Raw genomic sequence first — 24,025 nt, forward strand, 5'->3', positions numbered from 1 at the left:
ACATTTCAGAAACCTGACGTCATTTGAGCACTTAGAAAACATGCTATGACTGACATCGAAATGTGAAATGAACCCGTGTCAGGCCCGTTTTTTCAATAACACCTGATTTTCATATCTGCTGTCTTATTCGAGATGCAATACCACATCGCTGGAAACATTTCAAGTTTTTGCAGTGATATTGTATTGTATCTTGGATGAGACAACGTATGCTTTATACAAAGGATAATGTGATTCGGGCCCCAAGACGAGGAGAGGTTTAAACTGCCGCAAAACACAACCACAAGAGAGATGGGAGCCGGGTTAACAGAAATGATCTTTTATTTAGCCAAGAACTTAGGAATTTAAACTGGTACTTAGGTTCCTCCCGGGCTGTGGTATGAACAAACCGGGCTTTGTTCCACACATCTGGTACAATGCTAGGCCACTTTAAAAGGGGAAGACAGAACTGAAGAAAGGCAACATCATTAAAGAAGATTTTGCAAGTCTAACTCTGTCTTCTTACTCTTCAGCTGGTTTCTCTCTTGGCCAACGTGTGCTTCAGCACCTCATACTGAAGAATTCTGTCCTTCAAACCATCTAACCTTGAGTGTAGCAGAGTTCTCAATTTTATGGTGACCTCCATTAGGCCATCATTGCCTACAGCTGTGGGTGGTTCCAGGTTTGGAGTGTGAGTAGGTGGAAATGTTCATGATTGATTTCTTTTCCTAGCCGTGAGCTTCTCCATTGGTCCTGGGCTCCTCTTTCCAATATTGGACTGCCACAAAGCATTCCAGAAAAGCTTCTAAAACAATCCACTTTCTCAAAAGGCACAAATGTCAAACGACGCTCAGATCATACCCCTTTCTTCAACTTCGACAACAGCAACACAGAAACTTCATCAACGACACAGAGCTGACGTCCAACGAAAAAGTCAAAAACCTACCAACAATTGCTAACTTATGCACTTCAGAAACTTGACATTGATTGCATTCTTAGAAAACTTGCAATGGCTGACCTTGAATTGGGCACGTATCCAAAGCACTCTTTACTCTAAAACCCACTTTTTGCAACTGCTGTCATAGACAACACACAGTTCCGCATTTCAACAAAGTTTGCTGCATAGGACCTACAGATGCAAAAACAAAACAATTACAAAATGAGACTTAAATACCAAACACCACTCAGAACATACTCCTTTCTTCAATATTGCAAAAAGCAATAAAGAACGCTCATCAACGACACAGAGCTCACAACCAAAGTCACTGCTCTGCGCCCAATTCATGTTCAGAAAGGAGCATCATGACTCTTCATCGTGGGTTGGGAGACAAGCACTTTCGAAACACATTTCCATGCAAAGAACTATAGAAATGATCCCTGAAAATATAGTCTTATCGGTTTATAGAAACTCAATTGGTATTCCATTCTGCTGCGCTTCTCCTCTAAAATGGTTTTGCGTAGTTGAATTTTGTAGGCGCTAAAGTTTACGTGACATTTTAGCGCACACATCGGAGCCAAAAGTAGAAAGGACTTCCACAATATCTTTGAAGCCGACTGTTAAGATAAGTGGAATACAAACAACAATCCATAATGTCATACTTTTTTGCAGCATAGCTACCCGTTTCATGCTTTGTAGTTCATTCGTTGAAGCTAAATTTAGAAAATCTTTTAATAGAAGTCACACACACATTAACAATTCTTTATGTAGACATTTCAGAAACCTGACGTAATTTGAGCACTTAGAAAACATGCTATGACTGACATCGAAATGTGAAATGAACCCGTGTCAGGCCCGTTTTTTCAATAACACCTGATTTTCATATCTGCTGTCTTATCCGAGATGCAATACCACATCGCTGGAAACATTTCAAGTTTTTGCAGTGATATTGTATTGTATCTTGGATGAGACAACGTATGCTTTATACAAAGGATAATGTGATTCGGGCCCCAAGACGAGGAGAGGTTTAAACTGCCGCAAAACACAACCACAAGAGAGATGGGAGCCGGGTTAACAGAAATGATCTTTTATTTAGCCAAGAACTTAGGAATTTAAACTGGTACTTAGGTTCCTCCCGGGCTGTGGTATGAACAAACCGGGCTTTGTTCCACACATCTGTTACAACGCTAGGCCACTTTAAAAGGGGAAGACAGAACTGAAGAAAGGCAACATCATTAAAGAAGATTTTGCAAGTCTAACTCTGTCTTCTTACTCTTCAGCTGGTTTCTCTCTTGGCCAACGTGTGGTTCAGCACCTCATACTGAAGAATTCTGTCCTTCAAACCATCTAACCTTGAGTGTAGCAGAGTTCTCAATTTTATGGTGACCTCCATTAGGCCATCATTGCCTACAGCTGTGGGTGGTTCCAAGTTTGGAGTGTGAGTAGGTGGAAATGTCCATGATTGATGTCTTTTCCTAGCCTTGAGCTTCTCCATTGGTCCTGGCCTCCTCTTTCCAATATTGGACTGCCACAAAGCGTTCCAGAAAAGCTTCTAAAACAATCCACTTTCTCAAAAGGCATAAATGTCAAACAGCGCTCAGATCATACCCATTTCTTCAACATCGACAACAGCAACACAGAAACTTCATCATCAACGACACAGAGCTGACGTCCAACGAAAAAGTCAAAAACCTACCAACAATTGCTAACTTAAAGCATTTCAGAAACTTGACATTGATTGCATTCTTAAAAAACTTGCAATGGCTGACCTTGAATTGGGCACGTATCCAAAGCACTCTTTACTCTAAAACCCACTTTTTGCAACTGCTGTCATAGACAACACACAGTTCCGCATTTCAACAAAGTTTGCTGCATAGGACCTACAGATGCAAAAACAAAACAATTACAAAATGAGACTTAAATACCAAACACCACTCAGAACATACTCCTTTCTTCAATATTGCAAAAAGCAATAAAGAACGCTCATCAATGACACAGAGCTCACAACCAAAGTCACTGCTCTGTGCCCAATTCATGCTCAGAAAGGAGCATCATGACTCTTCATCGTGGGTTGGGAGACAAGCACTTTCAAAACACATTTCCAAGCAAAGAACTATAAAAATGATCCCTGAAAATATAGTCTTGTTGGTTTATAGAAACTCAATTGGCATTCCATTCTGCTGCGCTTCTCCTCTAAAATGGTTTTGCGTAGTTGAATTTTGTAGGCGCTAAAGTTTATGTGACATTTTAGCGCACACATCGGAGCCAAAAGCAGAAAGGACTTCCGAAATCTCTTTGAAGCCGACTGTTAAGATATGTGGAATACAAACAACAATCCATAATGTCATACTTTTTTGCAGCATAGCTACCCGTTTCATGCTTTGTAGTTCATTCGTTGAAGCTACATTTAGAAAATCTTTTAATAGAAGTCACACACACATTAACAATTCTTTATGTAGACATTTCAGAAACCTGACGTCATTTGAGCACTTAGAAAACATGCTATGACTGACATCGAAATGTGAAATGAACCCGTGTCAGGCCCGTTTTTTCAATAACATCTGATTTTCATATCTGCTGTCTTATCCGAGATGCAATACCACATCGCTGGAAACATTTCAAGTTTTTGCAGTGATATTGTATTGTATCTTGGATGAGACAACGTTTGCTTTATACAAAGGATGCTGTGACACGGGCCCCAAGACGAGGAGAGGTTTAAGCTGCAACAAAACACAACCACAAGAGAGACGGGAGCCGGGTTAACAGAAATGATCTTTTATTTAACCAAGAACTTAGGAATTTAAACTGGTACTTAGGTTCCTCACGGGCTGCGGTATCAACAAACCGGGCTTTGTTCCACACATCTGTTACAACGCCAGGCCACCTTAAAAGGGGAAGACAGAACTGAAGAAAGGCAACATCATTAAAGAAGATTTTGCAAGTCTAACTCTGTCTTCTTACTCTTCAGCTGGTTTCTCTCTTGGCCAACGTGTGCTTCAGCACCTCTGAAGGATTCTGTCCTTCGAACCATCTAACCTTGAGTGTAGCAGAGTTCTCAATTTTATGGTGACCTCCATTAGGCCATCATTGCCTACAGCTGTGGGTGGTTCCATGTTTGGAGTGTGAGTAGGTGGAAATTTTCATGATTGATGTCTTTTCCTAGCCGTGAGCTGCTCCATTGGTCTGGGCTCCTCTTTCCAATATTGGATTGCCAGAAAGCATTCCAGAAAAGCTTCTAAAACAATCCACTTTCTCAAAAGGCACAAATGTCAAACAACGCTCAGATCATACCCCTTTCTTCAACATCGACAACAGCAACACAGAAACTTCTTCAACTGCAGAGAGCTGACGTCCAACGAAAAAGTCACAAACCTACCAACAATTGCTAACTTAGGCATTTCAGAAACTTGACATTGATAGTATTTAAAGAAAATTTGCAAAGGCTGACCTCGAACTGGGCACATATCCAAAGCACTCTTTACTCTAAAATCCACTTTTTGCAACCTCTGTCTTAGACAACACACAGTTCCACATTTCAATAACGTTTGCTGCATATGACCTACAGATGCAAAAACAAAACAATTCCAAAATGAGACTTAAATACCAAACACCACTCAGAACATACTCCTTTCTTCCATATTGTGAAAAGCAATACAGAACGCTCATCAACGACACAGAGCTCACAACCAAAGTCACTGCTCTGTGCCCAATTCATGCTCAGAAAGGAGCATCATGACTCTTCATCGTGGGTTGGGAGACAAGCACTTTCAAAACACATTTCCAAGCAAAGAACTATAGAAATGATCCCTGAAAATATAGTCTTAAGGGTTTATAGAAACTCAATCGCCATTCCATTCTGCTGCGCTTCTCCTCTAAAATGGTTTTGCGTAGTTTAATTTTGTAGGCGCTAAAGTTTACGTGAAATTTTAGCGCACACATCGGAGCCAAAAGTAGAAAGGACTTCCACAATCTCTTTGAAGCCGACTGTTAAGATATGTGGAATACAAACAACAATCCATAATGTCATACTTTTTTGCAGCATAGCTACCCGTTTCATGCTTTGTAGTTCATTCGTTGAAGCTAAATTTAGAAAATCTTTTAATAGAAGTCACACACACATTAACAATTCTTTATGTAGACATTTCAGAAACCTGACGTAATTTGAGCACTTAGAAAACATGCTATGACTGACATCGAAATGTGAAATGAACCCGTGTCAGGCCCGTTTTTTCAATAACACCTGATTTTCATATCTGCTGTCTTATTCGAGATGCAATACCACATCGCTGGAAACATTTCAAGTTTTTGCAGTGATATTGTATTGTATCTTGGATGAGACAACGTATGCTTTATACAAAGGATAATGTGATTCGGGCCCCAAGACGGGGAGAGGTTTAAACTGCCGCAAAACACAACCACAAGAGAGATGGGAGCCGGGTTAACAGAAATGATCTTTTATTTAGCCAAGAACTTAGGAATTTAAACTGGTACTTAGGTTCCTCCCGGGCTGTGGTATGAACAAACCGGGCTTTGTTCCACACATCTGTTACAATGCTAGGCCACTTTAAAAGGGGAAGACAGAACTGAAGAAAGGCAACATCATTAAAGAAGATTTTGCAAGTCTAACTCTGTCTTCTTACTCTTCAGCTGGTTTCTCTCTTGGCCAACGTGTGCTTCAGCACCTCATACTGAAGAATTCTGTCCTTCAAACCATCTAACCTTGAGTGTAGCAGAGTTCTCAATTTTATGGTGACCTCCATTAGGCCATCATTGCCTACAGCTGTGGGTGGTTCCAGGTTTGGAGTGTGAGTAGGTGGAAATGTTCATGATTGATTTCTTTTCCTAAACGTGAGCTTCTCCATTGGTCCTGGGCTCCTCTTTCCAATATTGGACTGCCACAAAGCATTCCAGAAAAGCTTCTAAAACAATCCACTTTCTCAAAAGGCACAAATGTCAAACAACGCTCAGATCATACCCCTTTCTTCAACTTCGACAACAGCAACACAGAAACTTCATCAACGACACAGAGCTGACGTCCAACGAAAAAGTCAAAAACCTACCAACAATTGCTAACTTATGCACTTCAGAAACTTGACATTGATTGCATTCTTAGAAAACTTGCAATGGCTGACCTTAAATTGGGCACGTATCCAAAGCACTCTTTACTCTAAAACCCACTTTTTGCAACTGCTGTCATAGACAACACACAGTTCCGCATTTCAACAAAGTTTGCTGCATAGGACCTTCAGATGCAAAAACAAAACAATTACAAAATGAGACTTAAATACCAAACACCACTCAGAACATACTCCTTTCTTCAATATTGCAAAAAGCAATAAAGAACGCTCATCAACGACACAGAGCTCACAACCAAAGTCACTGCTCTGTGCCCAATTCATGCTCAGAAAGGAGCATCATGACTCTTCATCGTGGGTTGGGAGACAAGCACTTTCAAAACACATTTCCAAGCAAAGAACTATAGAAATGATCCCTGAAAATATAGTCTTAAGGGTTTATAGAAACTCAATCGCCATTCCATTCTGCTGCGCTTCTCCTCTAAAATGGTTTTGCGTAGTTTAATTTTGTAGGCGCTAAAGTTTACGTGACATTTTAGCGCACACATCGGAGCCAAAAGCAGAAAGGACTTCCACAATCTCTTTGAAGCCATATTGTTAAGATATGTGGAATACAAACAACAATCCATAATGTCATACTTTTTTGCAGCATAGCTACCCGTTTCATGCTTTGTAATTCATTCGTTGAAGCCAAATTTAGAAAATCTTTTAACACTAGAACTACCGGAATTCCATAACTACTAGAACGACCATTGCGGTCATTCTGACCGCTCATACTTTGACGTTCATATTGCCGTACTAAACGTCATTTTCGTCATGCCACAACTACATTTGAACCTTCTCTTTAAGTTTTCCGTTTGTGGCAGGATGGGTTAGCACCCCTCCCACTTGTTTTAGGTTTGACCAATGGCCAGGGTTCCGGTGCGTATAAGAGCATGAGCTACTAGTTCCTTGGCATGCGTCATTATCCGGGGTCGTGACATCATCTATGCGCCCTGCTGCTTTCTGCTGGGTTCAGCGTAACATGCTGCTCGTAAAATTTGCCAAAGCTGTTTATCCACTGTCGGTGCTGTTGGCGGGTCTATGGGCTTGGTTGGAGGGTTGAATGTGGACATTTGAGACAGTGTACGATTTATCGGTGCTTCATGCCAACGAGCATGTCGGAGACATTCGCCTCCATCTATCACATAGTCTGGGGATGGTGATTTTGGGACAGCGTGCTTGGTTGCATGCGACAAGGACGATACCTACTTTCTGTATGAGTATTATCTGCCCTGTGTTTCGCTATACGACTTTGTTTGCGCTGTGCCTCATCAACTGCTGTTCTGTTTGGGTTCTGTTTTGTGTGTGTTGTTTTGTTGCGAGTGAGTCGTCTCGAGTGCCCGTTCAAGTGAACCGTTCAGGTGAACCATTTCAAGTGAACCGTCCTAAGCGGGCCATTCAAGTGAGCCATTTCAAGTGAATCGTTCTAAGTGAGCCAATCAATGAGTCATTTCAAGTGAACGGTTTTCAGCGAGGGATGACTCTGTATTTGTGATATGTTTTGAGTTTGTTTCTTTTTTTTGGTTTATTTCTTTAACTAGTCGAGACCGAGTATTTTTGAAAATTATTGTATTAGTGAATTTATATTTTTTTTTTTGTGGTTGAATTGTATTGCTGAATTTATGTGATTTTTTGTTATTTTTTTTGTATAACACTGCTCTTTAATGTCCTTTTTTTCTGTTGTTTGTTGGAAGGGCCTGGGCATCCGGGGGCAGATGAGGGGGCAATTAGGTGGTAGGGTCCTCACTGTGTGTCGTGGTCTTTTCTGACCTGAGTCGTGGAGTGTGTGCTGTGCTGGTGTGTGTGCACTGAATAGAGTATTCTTCATAGATGTGATACCTCGAGACTGCCCTTGGGTATGCCCAGGTTTCCCTGTCGCCCACTCTAGAACCTAGTGAATTGAAGAGAGTGATTGCTGGTCAACGCCTTTTATAGAAAAAGAACTGTCTTTTAACAATTAATAAAATATATATGTTTTCAATCACCTATGTCTCTGACTCCAACTGTGGTTAGGATCTGTGCGTGCCTTAGCTTAGATGTCATATTAAATTCTTGGGGCGAAATTCCCCAAGTGGCGTAGTCGGAAATAATAAACTGATTTGAGCGTGGGTATAAATTGTTGTTACACCCAATGTCGTATAGAATAGAGCTGCCGCTCCCGCACCACCCTGCCAAATTTTGGCGTGTAGTCGGCAGGATTATCACCGGATTGGGTCAGAGATAATAGGTTTTTGTTGTGTTTGTATTGTCTTTATGTTTTTTTTTATATTTTTTTGGAAACAGAACAGCAGCTTGGTGTAAGGAACAGGTGGCGCCTCTCCGGGGTGGTAAGTTTACTTAATTGTCATCCGAAATGGAGGAAGAATTACAGGAGTGGCGGGAGTTAGTAGCCCAGTTAAAGGCTGATAAGGTTAGGATGCAGCAGCTACAGGTGCCTGGGGCTGGTACTTCGACTGTTCCACCTGTAGGGCCCCAATCTTCTGGTGCTAGTGCATCGGAATGATTGGTTTTTGTGCCTCGAGAGCGTCGATGCCCAAAATTTAGCGGTAAATCCGGTATGAGTATCGATGTATGGGTCGAAGAGACGCGGGCTTGCAAGAGGCACGACATATGGGGATCACTGAACAAGCTTTCATTGTATTTGACCACCTGCAGGGGGAGGCCCGAGAGGAGATTCGATATCGTCCTGAGGCAGGGGACTGGTTATAGGTCCTCGCGTGTTTCTCGTGTAGCCGTTATGGCAGAGGACTGGTAATAGGTCCTCGCGTGTTTCTCGTGTAGCAGTTATGGCAGAGGACTGGTAATAGGTTCTCGTGTGTTTCTCGTGCAGCCGTTATGGCAGAGGACTGGTAATAGGTTCTCGTGTGTTTCTCGTGCAGCCGTTATGGCAGAGGACTGGTAATAGGTTCTCATGTGTTTCTCGTGTAGCCGTTATGGCAGAGGACTAGTAATAGGTTCTCGTGTGTTTCTTGTATAGCCATCATGGCAGAGGACTGGTAATAGGTTCTCGTGTGTTTCTTGTATAGCCATCATGGCAGAGGACTGGTAATAGGTTCTTGTGTGTTTTTCGTATAGCCGTTATGGCAGAGGACTGGTAATAGGTTCTCGTGTGTTTCTTGTATAGCCATCATGGCAGAGGACTGGTAACAGATTCTCATGTGTTTCTCGTGTAGCCGTCATGGCAGGGGACCCGTGGCGAGGAAATCTGCGGTGCCTTCTAGCTCCCAGGGTAGTAGGATTGTCGCCCTCGGCGAATAGGCCGAGTTGGAGCTGGTCGGCATCCAAATGTGCACCATCCTCCCCGGACTGTAGGAGAGATGGGAAGTAGGTTCGCAGTCGGCTCTGAGTTAACCACTGTGTGATATCTTGTTTAGGCCTTGGTCATGAGTGATGTTGGTGGCTCCGGCTTGAGTCCATCGTCGGGGCGCCGATACAAAAAGGGAGGGGAAGATTGTGGCAGGATGGGTTAGCACCCCTCCCACTTGTTTTAGGTTTGACCAATAGCCAGGGTTCCGGTGCGTATAAGAGCATGAGCTACCAGTTCCTTGGCATGCGTCATTATCCGGGGTTGTGATGTCATCTATGTGCCCTGCTGCTTTCTGCTGGGTTCAGCGTAACGTGTTGCTCGTAAAATTTGCCGAAGCTGTTTATCCACTGGCGGTGCTGTTGGCGGGTCTATGGGCTTGGTTGGAGGGTTGAATGTGGACATTTGAGACAGTGTACGATTTATCGGTGCTTCATGCCAACGAGCATGTCGGAGACATTCGCCTCCATCTATCGCATAGTCTGGGGATGGTGATTCTGGGACAGCGTGCTTGGTTGCATGCGACAAAGACGATACCTACCTTCTGAATGAGTATTATCTGCCCTGTGTTTTGCTATACGACTTTGTTTGCGCTGTGCCTCATCAACTGCTGTTCTGTTTGGGTTCTGTTTTGTGTGTGTTGTTTTGTTGCGAGTGAGTCGTCTCGAGTGGCCGATCAAGTGAACCATTCAGGTGAACCATTTCAAGTGAACCGTCCTAAGCGGGCCATTCAAGTGAGCCATTTCAAGTGAATCGTTCTAAGTGAGCCAATCAATGAGCCATTTCAAGTGAACGGTTTTCAGCGAGGGATGACTCTGTATTTGTGATATGTTTTGAGTTTGTTTCTTTTTTTTGGTTTATTTCTTTAACTAGTCGAGACCGAGTATTTTTTAAAATTATTGTATCAGTGAATTTTTATATATTTTTTTGGGGTTGAATTGTATTGCTGAATTTATGTGATTTTTTGTTATTTTTTTGTATAACACTGCTCTTTAATGTCCTTTTTTTTCTGTTGTTTGTTGGCAGGGCATGGGCATCCGGGGGCAGATGAGGGGGCAATTAGGTGGTAGGGTCCTCACTGTGTGTCGTGGTCTTTTCTGACCTGAGTCGTGGAGTGTGTGCTGTGCTGGTGTGTGTGCACTGAATAGAATATTCTTCATAGATGTGATACCTCGAGACTGCCCTAGGGTATGCCCAGGTTTCCCTGTCGCCCACTCTAGAACCTAGTGAATTGAAGAGAGTGATTGCTGGTCAACGCCTTTTATAGGAAAATAACATATATACAATAACAAAAACACTACCTACATTTGAAAACACTGTAAAAAACTTTCATGGACAGTATGCAGCACAATACAGTACACAAAAACAGGTTAAGAAAAAATGAACATTAGCTAAAAAAGAAAACTGCTTTAGAACTATTAGTTTCAGTAAAAAAAAAAAAAAAAAAAAAAACTTAACGAACAAAATCAGGTTGAAAAGTTTTCCCCAAAGCTCATTTGAACGGCGCAAACACCCCGCATCATTCACTGACGCTTATGCACAGTCCACACAGGTAAACACCGCCTTTCGTGTGCAGCTCCCACACACCACTTTACGACATTTGGCACATGTCTCTTTGGTTTTATTTTGTTTGCAGTACCTCCTTACTTGGCACTGACGCCTTTTCTCCATCTGCTGCTGCTCCTGCCCGGGTCCTGGCTCTCGCAGTACCAGTTGTGAGGTTTTTGATCCCATGTGGTCGGAGCGAAGTTCGCTCGCCAGTCGCATGATGAAGTCCCTCCGTGAAACTTGCTCATTTGTGCACTACTTGAACAATATGTGTGCGTTGATTGCAGCCAGGTCGAGGATGTTGTAGAAAACAGCTACTGGTCATCTACGGGAGGGAGCTTTTACTGAATATTTTCTAGCCATTTGATCTACAATGTCTACTCCTACCTTGGTCTTGTTGTAGTATGTTACCGTCTCTGGCTTTCTTTTCTGGCCACTTGTGATGCCAACACCTGTGTGGACAGTGCTGAGGATGCAAACATTCTTTTTTTTTCCCTGATACACGGTTAGTGTTGCATCGCCACTTTTCAGCACCTCTGTGCTGAACAGCGGCATTTGCGCCTTTATGCACGGGGGGAGCTCTCGTCTGCTCTTGTTTACCGTGCCAACCAAGCTGGTTTTCTTGGCCTGAAGTGCCTTTGCCAATTCAAAAGAAGTAAAAAATTGTCGGTGGTGACGTTTCTTCCCTTCCCCAGGTATGGCTCGACCATTTTCAGCACCACACTGTCTGCAAGTCGTTGACCTGGCCTCCTCGTCTTTGCCCAGATAAGGCGCACCGTTTACCATATATTTGGTGTCGACATCGGCAGCAAGCCAGAATTTGATTCCGAATTTGTCCGGTTTGTTTGCAATATACTGTATGAAACTGCACCTTGATTTTGTAGGGAATAGCTGCTCATCCACAGTGATGTCGGCACCAGGCTTGTAGCAGGCGATGCCGTTTTGGACAAATTTATCCCAAACATCACTCATAAGGGCAAACTTGTTGTCTCGCAGGCGTGTGCGTCGGGTTTCCCTTCTGTCGAAACGAAGGATTTGCATTATTTCCTGAAACCTGTTTCAGGACATGGTCTCCTTGAAAAAAGCGCAGCCCCACTCGGCTGACCAAAAAGTCGCCAGATCCATTCCTTTTTCACCTTGCGCACCACAAAACTAAATTAAACTAATGAAGGCTTTTAGCTCTTCAACTGTCTTGTCCCATAGGTTGTCCTCCTTGACTCGATGGGCCTCAGCCACAGTGCAGTCCCTGATGTGTTTCAGCATGCCATCATCCACCAAACACAAAAAGGCTGTAAGGGCATCTTCAATATTGCGCTTGGCGTGCGCTGTGGGGCCTGCCGCTTCTGTTATTACATTTTGGCATTGTCGCCTTCCTCTGTCTTCACCCAACTTTACATAGGTCCACACTGTGCCGTCTTTCGCCGTTTCATGCCTTTGGGCTGAAAATGGGTTTATTGGGCCAGGCTCGTCATCTTGTGGCGGACTGCATTGTCTTGGCACAGAAGGCACATTTGATGGATCAGGATTTTGCACTATTGCCAAAAAAAAAAAAGATAAAGAAAAAAAAAAAGAACAGAACAGACTAATTATTTTTTAGTTCATGAAATCATAATCTTGATAGGACTAATTAGCCCATATTATTTCTAATAGCTTCACAAATAATAATAGCAATAGAATAATAATAATGAAAAGGTGTGTGTGCTGGTGGAGGTGTGTGCCTGACGTAAAAATGTGAATGACTGGATCGGTCATCAGGAAAGTTTCGTGTTTGCGTTGGTAACAGTGGTGGGTGTGTGAGGGGAAAATGAATATGATAACCGATCCGATCGGTAAAGCTATAGCCTACATTAGGTAGTTAGAGATGGATAACTTTACTTTGAAGTTACGTTACAACGATTATTGAGCTAGTCTGCCTCGCAAAGTATAAAAAGATAGCGAAGAGAAATATACCTGGAATATTATCCGATGGAACAAGGTCAGTTCCAGGATCAGAGATGTCCAGCCGGCTCTTTTTTCGACGGAGAATGAATTCATTATCTGAATCACTCTCAGCGCTGGATGAACTGTCCAGGGACCAAGAGACGAGCCCGTTCTCATCCTTTGGCGGCATATGTGACGCCATATGACAAAACGGCGAAATACTACGCACATGGCACCCTTTAGCGTGAATATAACACGCGAACCCAAGGCGTCATAAAGTTGACTGGCATCCTTTAGCGTGAATATGAGACGCAGACCCTACCCCACACCTAAACCTACCCATCACAGTGCGTGTTATATTGACGATAAAGGGTGCCATGTGCGTAGTATTTCGCCGTTTTGTCATATGGCTTCACATATGCCGCCAAAGGATGAGAATGCGTTGAAGAGACATCGCTGTCCCTATCTGTATCTGCTCCTCCATCCGACTCCTCATGGTCAAGCATTTTAAGCATGGCTTAAACCTCTGTGGCTGTCATTGTTCTTTTTGATGACATTTTGTTAGCTCAATTGTATAATATTTATTAGCGTCGGAATAGCGTGAACAAAAAAAGCCAAATCGTTGCTATGCAACGGGGACACTCATTACAGAGGCGGGAAATGTAGCGGAAGTTTTATGATATCTAATGCGTGCGGTCAAAGTGACCGCCATGGCCATTCTAGGTAGAAATACTCAGAACTGTTTTGTGTTTTCTGATTTTAATAAAATAACAGTGTCAGAATAAAATATACATATATTTAGGAAAAGTCAGAGTCATACAGCCACATGTATTTTATTTGAACAAAGTTATTACACTGTACAATTCAAAAACGGTCAAAATGACCGCCTTGGTAGTTCTAGTGTTAATATAAGTCACACACACATTAACAATTCTTTATGTATAACAATTCTTCTGGGCTCCTCTTTCCAATATTGGACTGCCACAAAGCGTTCCAGAAAAGCTTCTAAAACAATCCACTTTCTCAAAAGGCACAAATGTCAAACAACGCTCAGATCATACCCCTTTCTTCAACATCGACAACAGCAACACAGAAACTTCATCAACGACACAGAGCTGACGTCCAACGAAAAAGTCAAAAACCTACCAACAATTGCTAACTTATGCACTTCAGAAACTTGACATTGATTGTATTCTTAGAAAACTTGCAATGGCTGACCTTGAATGGGGCACGTATCCAAAGCACTCTTTACTCTAAAACCCACTTTTTGCAACTGCTGTCATAGACAACACCCAGTTCCACATTTCAACAAAGTTTGCTGCATAGGACCTACAGATGCAAAAACAAAACAAATACAAAATGAGACTTAAATACCAAACACCACTCAGAACATACTCCTTTCTTCAATATTGCAAAAAGCAATAAAGAACGCTCATCAACGACACAGAGCTCACAACCAAAGTCACTGCTCTGTGCCCAATTCATGTTCAGAAAGGCGCATCATGACTCTTCATCGTGGGTTGGGAGACAAGCACTTTCGAAACACATTTCCATGCAAAGAACTATAGAAATGATCCCTGAAAATATAGTCTTATTGGTTTATAGAAACTCAATTGGCATTCCATTCTGCTGCGCTTCTCCTCTAAAATGGTTTTGCGTAGTTTAATTTTGTAGGCGCTAAAGTTTACGTGAAATTTTAGCGCACACATCGGAGCCAAAAGTAGAAAGGACTTCCACAATCTCTTTGAAGCCGACTGTTAAGATATGTGGAATACAAACAACAATCCATAATGTCATACTTTTTTGCAGCATAGCTACCCGTTTCATGCTTTGTAGTTCATTCGTTGAAGCTAAATTTAGAAAATCTTTTAATAGAAGTCACACACACATTAACAATTCTTTATGTAGACATTTCAGAAACCTGACGTAATTTGAGCACTTAGAAAACATGCTATGACTGACATCGAAATGTGAAATGAACCCGTGTCAGGCCCGTTTTTTCAATAACACCTGATTTTCATATCTGCTGTCTTATCCGAGATGCAATACCACATCGCTGGAAACATTTCAAGTTTTTGCAGTGATATTGTATTGTATCTTGGATGAGACAACGTATGCTTTATACAAAGGATAATGTGATTCGGGCCCCAAGACGAGGAGAGGTTTAAACTGCCGCAAAACACAACCACAAGAGAGATGGGAGCCGGGTTAACAGAAATGATCTTTTATTTAGCCAAGAACTTAGGAATTTAAACTGGTACTTAGGTTCCTCCCGGGCTGTGGTATGAACAAACCGGGCTTTGTTCCACACATCTGTTACAACGCTAGGCCACTTTAAAAGGGGAAGACAGAACTGAAGAAAGGCAACATCATTAAAGAAGATTTTGCAAGTCTAACTCTGTCTTCTTACTCTTCAGCTGGTTTCTCTCTTGGCCAACGTGTGCTTCAGCACCTCATACTGAAGAATTCTGTCCTTCAAACCATCTAACCTTGAGTGTAGCAGAGTTCTCAATTTTATGGTGACCTCCATTAGGCCATCATTGCCTACAGCTGTGGGTGGTTCCATGTTTGGAGTGTGAGTAGGTGGAAATTTTCATGATTGATGTCTTTTCCTAGCCGTGAGCTGCTCCATTGGTCTGGGCTCCTCTTTCCAATATTGGATTGCCAGAAAGCGTTCCAGAAAAGCTTCTAAAACAATCCACTTTCTCAAAAGGCACAAATGTCAAACAACGCTCAGATCATACCCCTTTCTTCAACATCGACAACAGCAACACAGAAACTTCTTCAACTGCAGAGAGCTGACGTCCAACGAAAAAGTCACAAACCTACCAACAATTGCTAACTTAGGCATTTCAGAAACTTGACATTGATAGTATTTAAAGAAAATTTGCAAAGGCTGACCTCGAACTGGGCACATATCCAAAGCACTCTTTACTCTAAAATCCACTTTTTGCAACCTCTGTCTTAGACAACACACAGTTCCACATTTCAATAACGTTTGCTGCATATGACCTACAGATGCAAAAACAAAACAATTCCAAAATGAGACTTTAATACCAAACACCACTCAGAACATACTCCTTTCTTCCATATTGTGAAAAGCAATACAGAACGCTCATCAACGACACAGAGCTCACAACCAAAGTCACTGCTCTGTGCCCAATTCATGCTCAGAAAGGAGCATCATGACTCTTCATCGTGGGTTGGGAGACAAGCACTTTCAAAACACATTTCCAAGCAAAGAACTATAGAAATGATCCCTGAAAATATAGTCTTAAGGGTTTATAGAAACTCAATCGCCATTCCATTCTGCTGCGCTTCTCCTCTAAAATGGTTTTGCGTAGTTTAATTTTGTAGGCGCTAAAGTTTACGTGAAATTTTAGCGCACACATCGGAGCCAAAAGTAGAAAGGACTTCCACAATCTCTTTGAAGCCGACTGTTAAGATATGTGGAATACAAACAACAATCCATAATGTCATACTTTTTTGCAGCATAGCTACCCGTTTCATGCTTTGTAGTTCATTCGTTGAAGTTAAATTTAGAAAATCTTTTAATAGAAGTCACACACACATTAACAATTCTTTATGTAGACATTTCAGAAACCTGACGTAATTTGAGCACTTAGAAAACATGCTATGACTGACATCGAAATGTGAAATGAACCCGTGTCAGGCCCGTTTTTTCAATAACACCTGATTTTCATATCTGCTGTCTTATTCGAGATGCAATACCACATCGCTGGAAACATTTCAAGTTTTTGCAGTGATATTGTATTGTATCTTGGATGAGACAACGTATGCTTTATACAAAGGATAATGTGATTCGGGCCCAAAGACGGGGAGAGGTTTAAACTGCCGCAAAACACAACCACAAGAGAGATGGGAGCCGGGTTAACAGAAATGATCTTTTATTTAGCCAAGAACTTAGGAATTTAAACTGGTACTTAGGTTCCTCCCGGGCTGTGGTATGAACAAACCGGGCTTTGTTCCACACATCTGTTACAATGCTAGGCCACTTTAAAAGGGGAAGACAGAACTGAAGAAAGGCAACATCATTAAAGAAGATTTTGCAAGTCTAACTCTGTCTTCTTACTCTTCAGCTGGTTTCTCTCTTGGCCAACGTGTGCTTCAGCACCTCATACTGAAGAATTCTGTCCTTCAAACCATCTAACCTTGAGTGTAGCAGAGTTCTCAATTTTATGGTGACCTCCATTAGGCCATCATTGCCTACAGCTGTGGGTGGTTCCAGGTTTGGAGTGTGAGTAGGTGGAAATGTTCACGATTGATTTCTTTTCCTAGCCGTGAGCTTCTCCATTGGTCCTGGGCTCCTCTTTCCAATATTGGACTGCCACAAAGCATTCCAGAAAAGCTTCTAAAACAATACACTTTCTCAAAAGGCACAAATGTCAAACAACGCTCAGATCATACCCCTTTCTTCAACTTCGACAACAGCAACACAGAAACTTCATCAACGACACAGAGCTGACGTCCAACGAAAAAGTCAAAAACCTACCAACAATTGCTAACTTATGCACTTCAGAAACTTGACATTGATTGCATTCTTAGAAAACTTGCAATGGCTGACCTTAAATTGGGCACGTATCCAAAGCACTCTTTACTCTAAAACCCACTTTTTGCAACTGCTGTCATAGACAACACACAGTTCCGCATTTCAACAAAGTTTGCTGCATAGGACCTTCAGATGCAAAAACAAAACAATTACAAAATGAGACTTAAATACCAAACACCACTCAGAACATACTCCTTTCTTCAATATTGCAAAAAGCAATAAAGAACGCTCATCAACGACACAGAGCTCACAACCAAAGTCACTGCTCTGTGCCCAATTCATGCTCAGAAAGGAGCATCATGACTCTTCATCGTGGGTTGGGAGACAAGCACTTTCAAAACACATTTCCAAGCAAAGAACTATAGAAATGATCCCTGAAAATATAGTCTTAAGGGTTTATAGAAACTCAATCGCCATTCCATTCTGCTGCGCTTCTCCTCTAAAATGGTTTTGCGTAGTTTAATTTTGTAGGCGCTAAAGTTTACGTGACATTTTAGCGCACACATCGGAGCCAAAAGCAGAAAGGACTTCCACAATCTCTTTGAAGCCATATTGTTAAGATATGTGGAATACAAACAACAATCCATAATGTCATACTTTTTTGCAGCATAGCTACCCGTTTCATGCTTTGTAATTCATTCGTTGAAGCCAAATTTAGAAAATCTTTTAACACTAGAACTACCGGAATTCCATAACTACTAGAACGACCATTGCGGTCATTCTGACCGCTCATACTTTGACGTTCATATTGCCGTACTAAACGTCATTTTCGTCATGCCACAACTACATTTGAACCTTCTCTTTAAGTTTTCCGTTTGTGGCAGGATGGGTTAGCACCCCTCCCACTTGTTTTAGGTTTGACCAATGGCCAGGGTTCCGGTGCGTATAAGAGCATGAGCTACTAGTTCCTTGGCATGCGTCATTATCCGGGGTCGTGACATCATCTATGCGCCCTGCTGCTTTCTGCTGGGTTCAGCGTAACATGCTGCTCGTAAAATTTGCCAAAGCTGTTTATCCACTGTCGGTGCTGTTGGCGGGTCTATGGGCTTGGTTGGAGGGTTGAATGTGGACATTTGAGACAGTGTACGATTTATCGGTGCTTCATGCCAACGAGCATGTCGGAGACATTCGCCTCCATCTATCACATAGTCTGGGGATGGTGATTTTGGGACAGCGTGCTTGGTTGCATGCGACAAGGACGATACCTACTTTCTGTATGAGTATTATCTGCCCTGTGTTTCGCTATACGACTTTGTTTGCGCTGTGCCTCATCAACTGCTGTTCTGTTTGGGTTCTGTTTTGTGTGTGTTGTTTTGTTGCGAGTGAGTCGTCTCGAGTGCCCGTTCAAGTGAACCGTTCAGGTGAACCATTTCAAGTGAACCGTCCTAAGCGGGCCATTCAAGTGAGCCATTTCAAGTGAATCGTTCTAAGTGAGCCAATCAATGAGTCATTTCAAGTGAACGGTTTTCAGCGAGGGATGACTCTGTATTTGTGATATGTTTTGAGTTTGTTTCTTTTTTTTGGTTTATTTCTTTAACTAGTCGAGACCGAGTATTTTTGAAAATTATTGTATTAGTGAATTTATATTTTTTTTTTTGTGGTTGAATTGTATTGCTGAATTTATGTGATTTTTTGTTATTTTTTTGTATAACACTGCTCTTTAATGTCCTTTTTTTCTGTTGTTTGTTGGAAGGGCCTGGGCATCCGGGGGCAGATGAGGGGGCAATTAGGTGGTAGGGTCCTCACTGTGTGTCGTGGTCTTTTCTGACCTGAGTCGTGGAGTGTGTGCTGTGCTGGTGTGTGTGCACTGAATAGAGTATTCTTCATAGATGTGATACCTCGAGACTGCCCTTGGGTATGCCCAGGTTTCCCTGTCGCCCACTCTAGAACCTAGTGAATTGAAGAGAGTGATTGCTGGTCAACGCCTTTTATAGAAAAAGAACTGTCTTTTAACAATTAATAAAATATATATGTTTTCAATCACCTATGTCTCTGACTCCAACTGTGGTTAGGATCTGTGCGTGCCTTAGCTTAGATGTCATATTAAATTCTTGGGGCGAAATTCCCCAAGTGGCGTAGTCGGAAATAATAAACTGATTTGAGCGTGGGTATAAATTGTTGTTACACCCAATGTCGTATAGAATAGAGCTGCCGCTCCCGCACCACCCTGCCAAATTTTGGCGTGTAGTCGGCAGGATTATCACCGGATTGGGTCAGAGATAATAGGTTTTTGTTGTGTTTGTATTGTCTTTATGTTTTTTTTTATATTTTTTTGGAAACAGAACAGCAGCTTGGTGTAAGGAACAGGTGGCGCCTCTCCGGGGTGGTAAGTTTACTTAATTGTCATCCGAAATGGAGGAAGAATTACAGGAGTGGCGGGAGTTAGTAGCCCAGTTAAAGGCTGATAAGGTTAGGATGCAGCAGCTACAGGTGCCTGGGGCTGGTACTTCGACTGTTCCACCTGTAGGGCCCCAATCTTCTGGTGCTAGTGCATCGGAATGATTGGTTTTTGTGCCTCGAGAGCGTCGATGCCCAAAATTTAGCGGTAAATCCGGTATGAGTATCGATGTATGGGTCGAAGAGACGCGGGCTTGCAAGAGGCACGACATATGGGGATCACTGAACAAGCTTTCATTGTATTTGACCACCTGCAGGGGGAGGCCCGAGAGGAGATTCGATATCGTCCTGAGGCAGGGGACTGGTTATAGGTCCTCGCGTGTTTCTCGTGTAGCCGTTATGGCAGAGGACTGGTAATAGGTCCTCGCGTGTTTCTCGTGTAGCAGTTATGGCAGAGGACTGGTAATAGGTTCTCGTGTGTTTCTCGTGCAGCCGTTATGGCAGAGGACTGGTAATAGGTTCTCGTGTGTTTCTCGTGCAGCCGTTATGGCAGAGGACTGGTAATAGGTTCTCATGTGTTTCTCGTGTAGCCGTTATGGCAGAGGACTAGTAATAGGTTCTCGTGTGTTTCTTGTATAGCCATCATGGCAGAGGACTGGTAATAGGTTCTCGTGTGTTTCTTGTATAGCCATCATGGCAGAGGACTGGTAATAGGTTCTTGTGTGTTTTTCGTATAGCCGTTATGGCAGAGGACTGGTAATAGGTTCTCGTGTGTTTCTTGTATAGCCATCATGGCAGAGGACTGGTAACAGATTCTCATGTGTTTCTCGTGTAGCCGTCATGGCAGGGGACCCGTGGCGAGGAAATCTGCGGTGCCTTCTAGCTCCCAGGGTAGTAGGATTGTCGCCCTCGGCGAATAGGCCGAGTTGGAGCTGGTCGGCATCCAAATGTGCACCATCCTCCCCGGACTGTAGGAGAGATGGGAAGTAGGTTCGCAGTCGGCTCTGAGTTAACCACTGTGTGATATCTTGTTTAGGCCTTGGTCATGAGTGATGTTGGTGGCTCCGGCTTGAGTCCATCGTCGGGGCGCCGATACAAAAAGGGAGGGGAAGATTGTGGCAGGATGGGTTAGCACCCCTCCCACTTGTTTTAGGTTTGACCAATAGCCAGGGTTCCGGTGCGTATAAGAGCATGAGCTACCAGTTCCTTGGCATGCGTCATTATCCGGGGTTGTGATGTCATCTATGTGCCCTGCTGCTTTCTGCTGGGTTCAGCGTAACGTGTTGCTCGTAAAATTTGCCGAAGCTGTTTATCCACTGGCGGTGCTGTTGGCGGGTCTATGGGCTTGGTTGGAGGGTTGAATGTGGACATTTGAGACAGTGTACGATTTATCGGTGCTTCATGCCAACGAGCATGTCGGAGACATTCGCCTCCATCTATCGCATAGTCTGGGGATGGTGATTCTGGGACAGCGTGCTTGGTTGCATGCGACAAAGACGATACCTACCTTCTGAATGAGTATTATCTGCCCTGTGTTTTGCTATACGACTTTGTTTGCGCTGTGCCTCATCAACTGCTGTTCTGTTTGGGTTCTGTTTTGTGTGTGTTGTTTTGTTGCGAGTGAGTCGTCTCGAGTGGCCGATCAAGTGAACCATTCAGGTGAACCATTTCAAGTGAACCGTCCTAAGCGGGCCATTCAAGTGAGCCATTTCAAGTGAATCGTTCTAAGTGAGCCAATCAATGAGCCATTTCAAGTGAACGGTTTTCAGCGAGGGATGACTCTGTATTTGTGATATGTTTTGAGTTTGTTTCTTTTTTTTGGTTTATTTCTTTAACTAGTCGAGACCGAGTATTTTTTAAAATTATTGTATCAGTGAATTTTTATATATTTTTTTGGGGTTGAATTGTATTGCTGAATTTATGTGATTTTTTGTTATTTTTTTGTATAACACTGCTCTTTAATGTCCTTTTTTTTCTGTTGTTTGTTGGCAGGGCATGGGCATCCGGGGGCAGATGAGGGGGCAATTAGGTGGTAGGGTCCTCACTGTGTGTCGTGGTCTTTTCTGACCTGAGTCGTGGAGTGTGTGCTGTGCTGGTGTGTGTGCACTGAATAGAATATTCTTCATAGATGTGATACCTCGAGACTGCCCTAGGGTATGCCCAGGTTTCCCTGTCGCCCACTCTAGAACCTAGTGAATTGAAGAGAGTGATTGCTGGTCAACGCCTTTTATAGGAAAATAACATATATACAATAACAAAAACACTACCTACATTTGAAAACACTGTAAAAAACTTTCATGGACAGTATGCAGCACAATACAGTACACAAAAACAGGTTAAGAAAAAATGAACATTAGCTAAAAAAGAAAACTGCTTTAGAACTATTAGTTTCAGTAAAAAAAAAAAAAAAAAAAAAAACTTAACGAACAAAATCAGGTTGAAAAGTTTTCCCCAAAGCTCATTTGAACGGCGCAAACACCCCGCATCATTCACTGACGCTTATGCACAGTCCACACAGGTAAACACCGCCTTTCGTGTGCAGCTCCCACACACCACTTTACGACATTTGGCACATGTCTCTTTGGTTTTATTTTGTTTGCAGTACCTCCTTACTTGGCACTGACGCCTTTTCTCCATCTGCTGCTGCTCCTGCCCGGGTCCTGGCTCTCGCAGTACCAGTTGTGAGGTTTTTGATCCCATGTGGTCGGAGCGAAGTTCGCTCGCCAGTCGCATGATGAAGTCCCTCCGTGAAACTTGCTCATTTGTGCACTACTTGAACAATATGTGTGCGTTGATTGCAGCCAGGTCGAGGATGTTGTAGAAAACAGCTACTGGTCATCTACGGGAGGGAGCTTTTACTGAATATTTTCTAGCCATTTGATCTACAATGTCTACTCCTACCTTGGTCTTGTTGTAGTATGTTACCGTCTCTGGCTTTCTTTTCTGGCCACTTGTGATGCCAACACCTGTGTGGACAGTGCTGAGGATGCAAACATTCTTTTTTTTTCCCTGATACACGGTTAGTGTTGCATCGCCACTTTTCAGCACCTCTGTGCTGAACAGCGGCATTTGCGCCTTTATGCACGGGGGGAGCTCTCGTCTGCTCTTGTTTACCGTGCCAACCAAGCTGGTTTTCTTGGCCTGAAGTGCCTTTGCCAATTCAAAAGAAGTAAAAAATTGTCGGTGGTGACGTTTCTTCCCTTCCCCAGGTATGGCTCGACCATTTTCAGCACCACACTGTCTGCAAGTCGTTGACCTGGCCTCCTCGTCTTTGCCCAGATAAGGCGCACCGTTTACCATATATTTGGTGTCGACATCGGCAGCAAGCCAGAATTTGATTCCGAATTTGTCCGGTTTGTTTGCAATATACTGTATGAAACTGCACCTTGATTTTGTAGGGAATAGCTGCTCATCCACAGTGATGTCGGCACCAGGCTTGTAGCAGGCGATGCCGTTTTGGACAAATTTATCCCAAACATCACTCATAAGGGCAAACTTGTTGTCTCGCAGGCGTGTGCGTCGGGTTTCCCTTCTGTCGAAACGAAGGATTTGCATTATTTCCTGAAACCTGTTTCAGGACATGGTCTCCTTGAAAAAAGCGCAGCCCCACTCGGCTGACCAAAAAGTCGCCAGATCCATTCCTTTTTCACCTTGCGCACCACAAAACTAAATTAAACTAATGAAGGCTTTTAGCTCTTCAACTGTCTTGTCCCATAGGTTGTCCTCCTTGACTCGATGGGCCTCAGCCACAGTGCAGTCCCTGATGTGTTTCAGCATGCCATCATCCACCAAACACAAAAAGGCTGTAAGGGCATCTTCAATATTGCGCTTGGCGTGCGCTGTGGGGCCTGCCGCTTCTGTTATTACATTTTGGCATTGTCGCCTTCCTCTGTCTTCACCCAACTTTACATAGGTCCACACTGTGCCGTCTTTCGCCGTTTCATGCCTTTGGGCTGAAAATGGGTTTATTGGGCCAGGCTCGTCATCTTGTGGCGGACTGCATTGTCTTGGCACAGAAGGCACATTTGATGGATCAGGATTTTGCACTATTGCCAAAAAAAAAAAAGATAAAGAAAAAAAAAAAAGAACAGAACAGACTAATTATTTTTTAGTTCATGAAATCATAATCTTGATAGGACTAATTAGCCCATATTATTTCTAATAGCTTCACAAATAATAATAGCAATAGAATAATAATAATGAAAAGGTGTGTGTGCTGGTGGAGGTGTGTGCCTGACGTAAAAATGTGAATGACTGGATCGGTCATCAGGAAAGTTTCGTGTTTGCGTTGGTAACAGTGGTGGGTGTGTGAGGGG

General features: G+C 42.9%; 7 non-coding genes across 7 annotated transcripts; all 7 read right to left on the bottom strand.

The window, feature by feature from the left end:
• Positions 1 to 1,155: 1,155 nt before the first annotated feature.
• On the bottom strand, positions 1,156 to 1,369 carry LOC143729918 (small nucleolar RNA U3). Its single transcript, XR_013200169.1, has one exon. It is a non-coding gene; the product is annotated as a small nucleolar RNA U3 (small nucleolar RNA).
• Positions 1,370 to 2,843: 1,474 nt separating this feature from the next.
• Positions 2,844 to 3,057, bottom strand: LOC143729899 (small nucleolar RNA U3). Its single transcript, XR_013200152.1, has one exon. It is a non-coding gene; the product is annotated as a small nucleolar RNA U3 (small nucleolar RNA).
• A 1,465-nt stretch (positions 3,058 to 4,522) lies between these two features.
• LOC143729836 (small nucleolar RNA U3) lies at positions 4,523 to 4,736 on the bottom strand. Its single transcript, XR_013200096.1, has one exon. It is a non-coding gene; the product is annotated as a small nucleolar RNA U3 (small nucleolar RNA).
• Positions 4,737 to 6,206: 1,470 nt separating this feature from the next.
• Positions 6,207 to 6,420, bottom strand: LOC143730290 (small nucleolar RNA U3). The gene has a single exon (XR_013200500.1). It is a non-coding gene; the product is annotated as a small nucleolar RNA U3 (small nucleolar RNA).
• A 7,761-nt stretch (positions 6,421 to 14,181) lies between these two features.
• On the bottom strand, positions 14,182 to 14,395 carry LOC143729936 (small nucleolar RNA U3). Its single transcript, XR_013200185.1, has one exon. It is a non-coding gene; the product is annotated as a small nucleolar RNA U3 (small nucleolar RNA).
• Positions 14,396 to 15,864: 1,469 nt separating this feature from the next.
• On the bottom strand, positions 15,865 to 16,078 carry LOC143729848 (small nucleolar RNA U3). The gene has a single exon (XR_013200107.1). It is a non-coding gene; the product is annotated as a small nucleolar RNA U3 (small nucleolar RNA).
• A 1,470-nt stretch (positions 16,079 to 17,548) lies between these two features.
• Positions 17,549 to 17,762, bottom strand: LOC143730302 (small nucleolar RNA U3). The gene has a single exon (XR_013200511.1). It is a non-coding gene; the product is annotated as a small nucleolar RNA U3 (small nucleolar RNA).
• Positions 17,763 to 24,025: the final 6,263 nt, after the last annotated feature.

The sequence above is a fragment of the Siphateles boraxobius genome, unplaced genomic scaffold (genome assembly GCF_051911475.1).
Source record: "Siphateles boraxobius isolate OS27281-9 unplaced genomic scaffold, OSU_SipBor_1 8, whole genome shotgun sequence".
NCBI classification, from domain to species: Eukaryota; Metazoa; Chordata; class Actinopteri; order Cypriniformes; family Leuciscidae; genus Siphateles; species Siphateles boraxobius.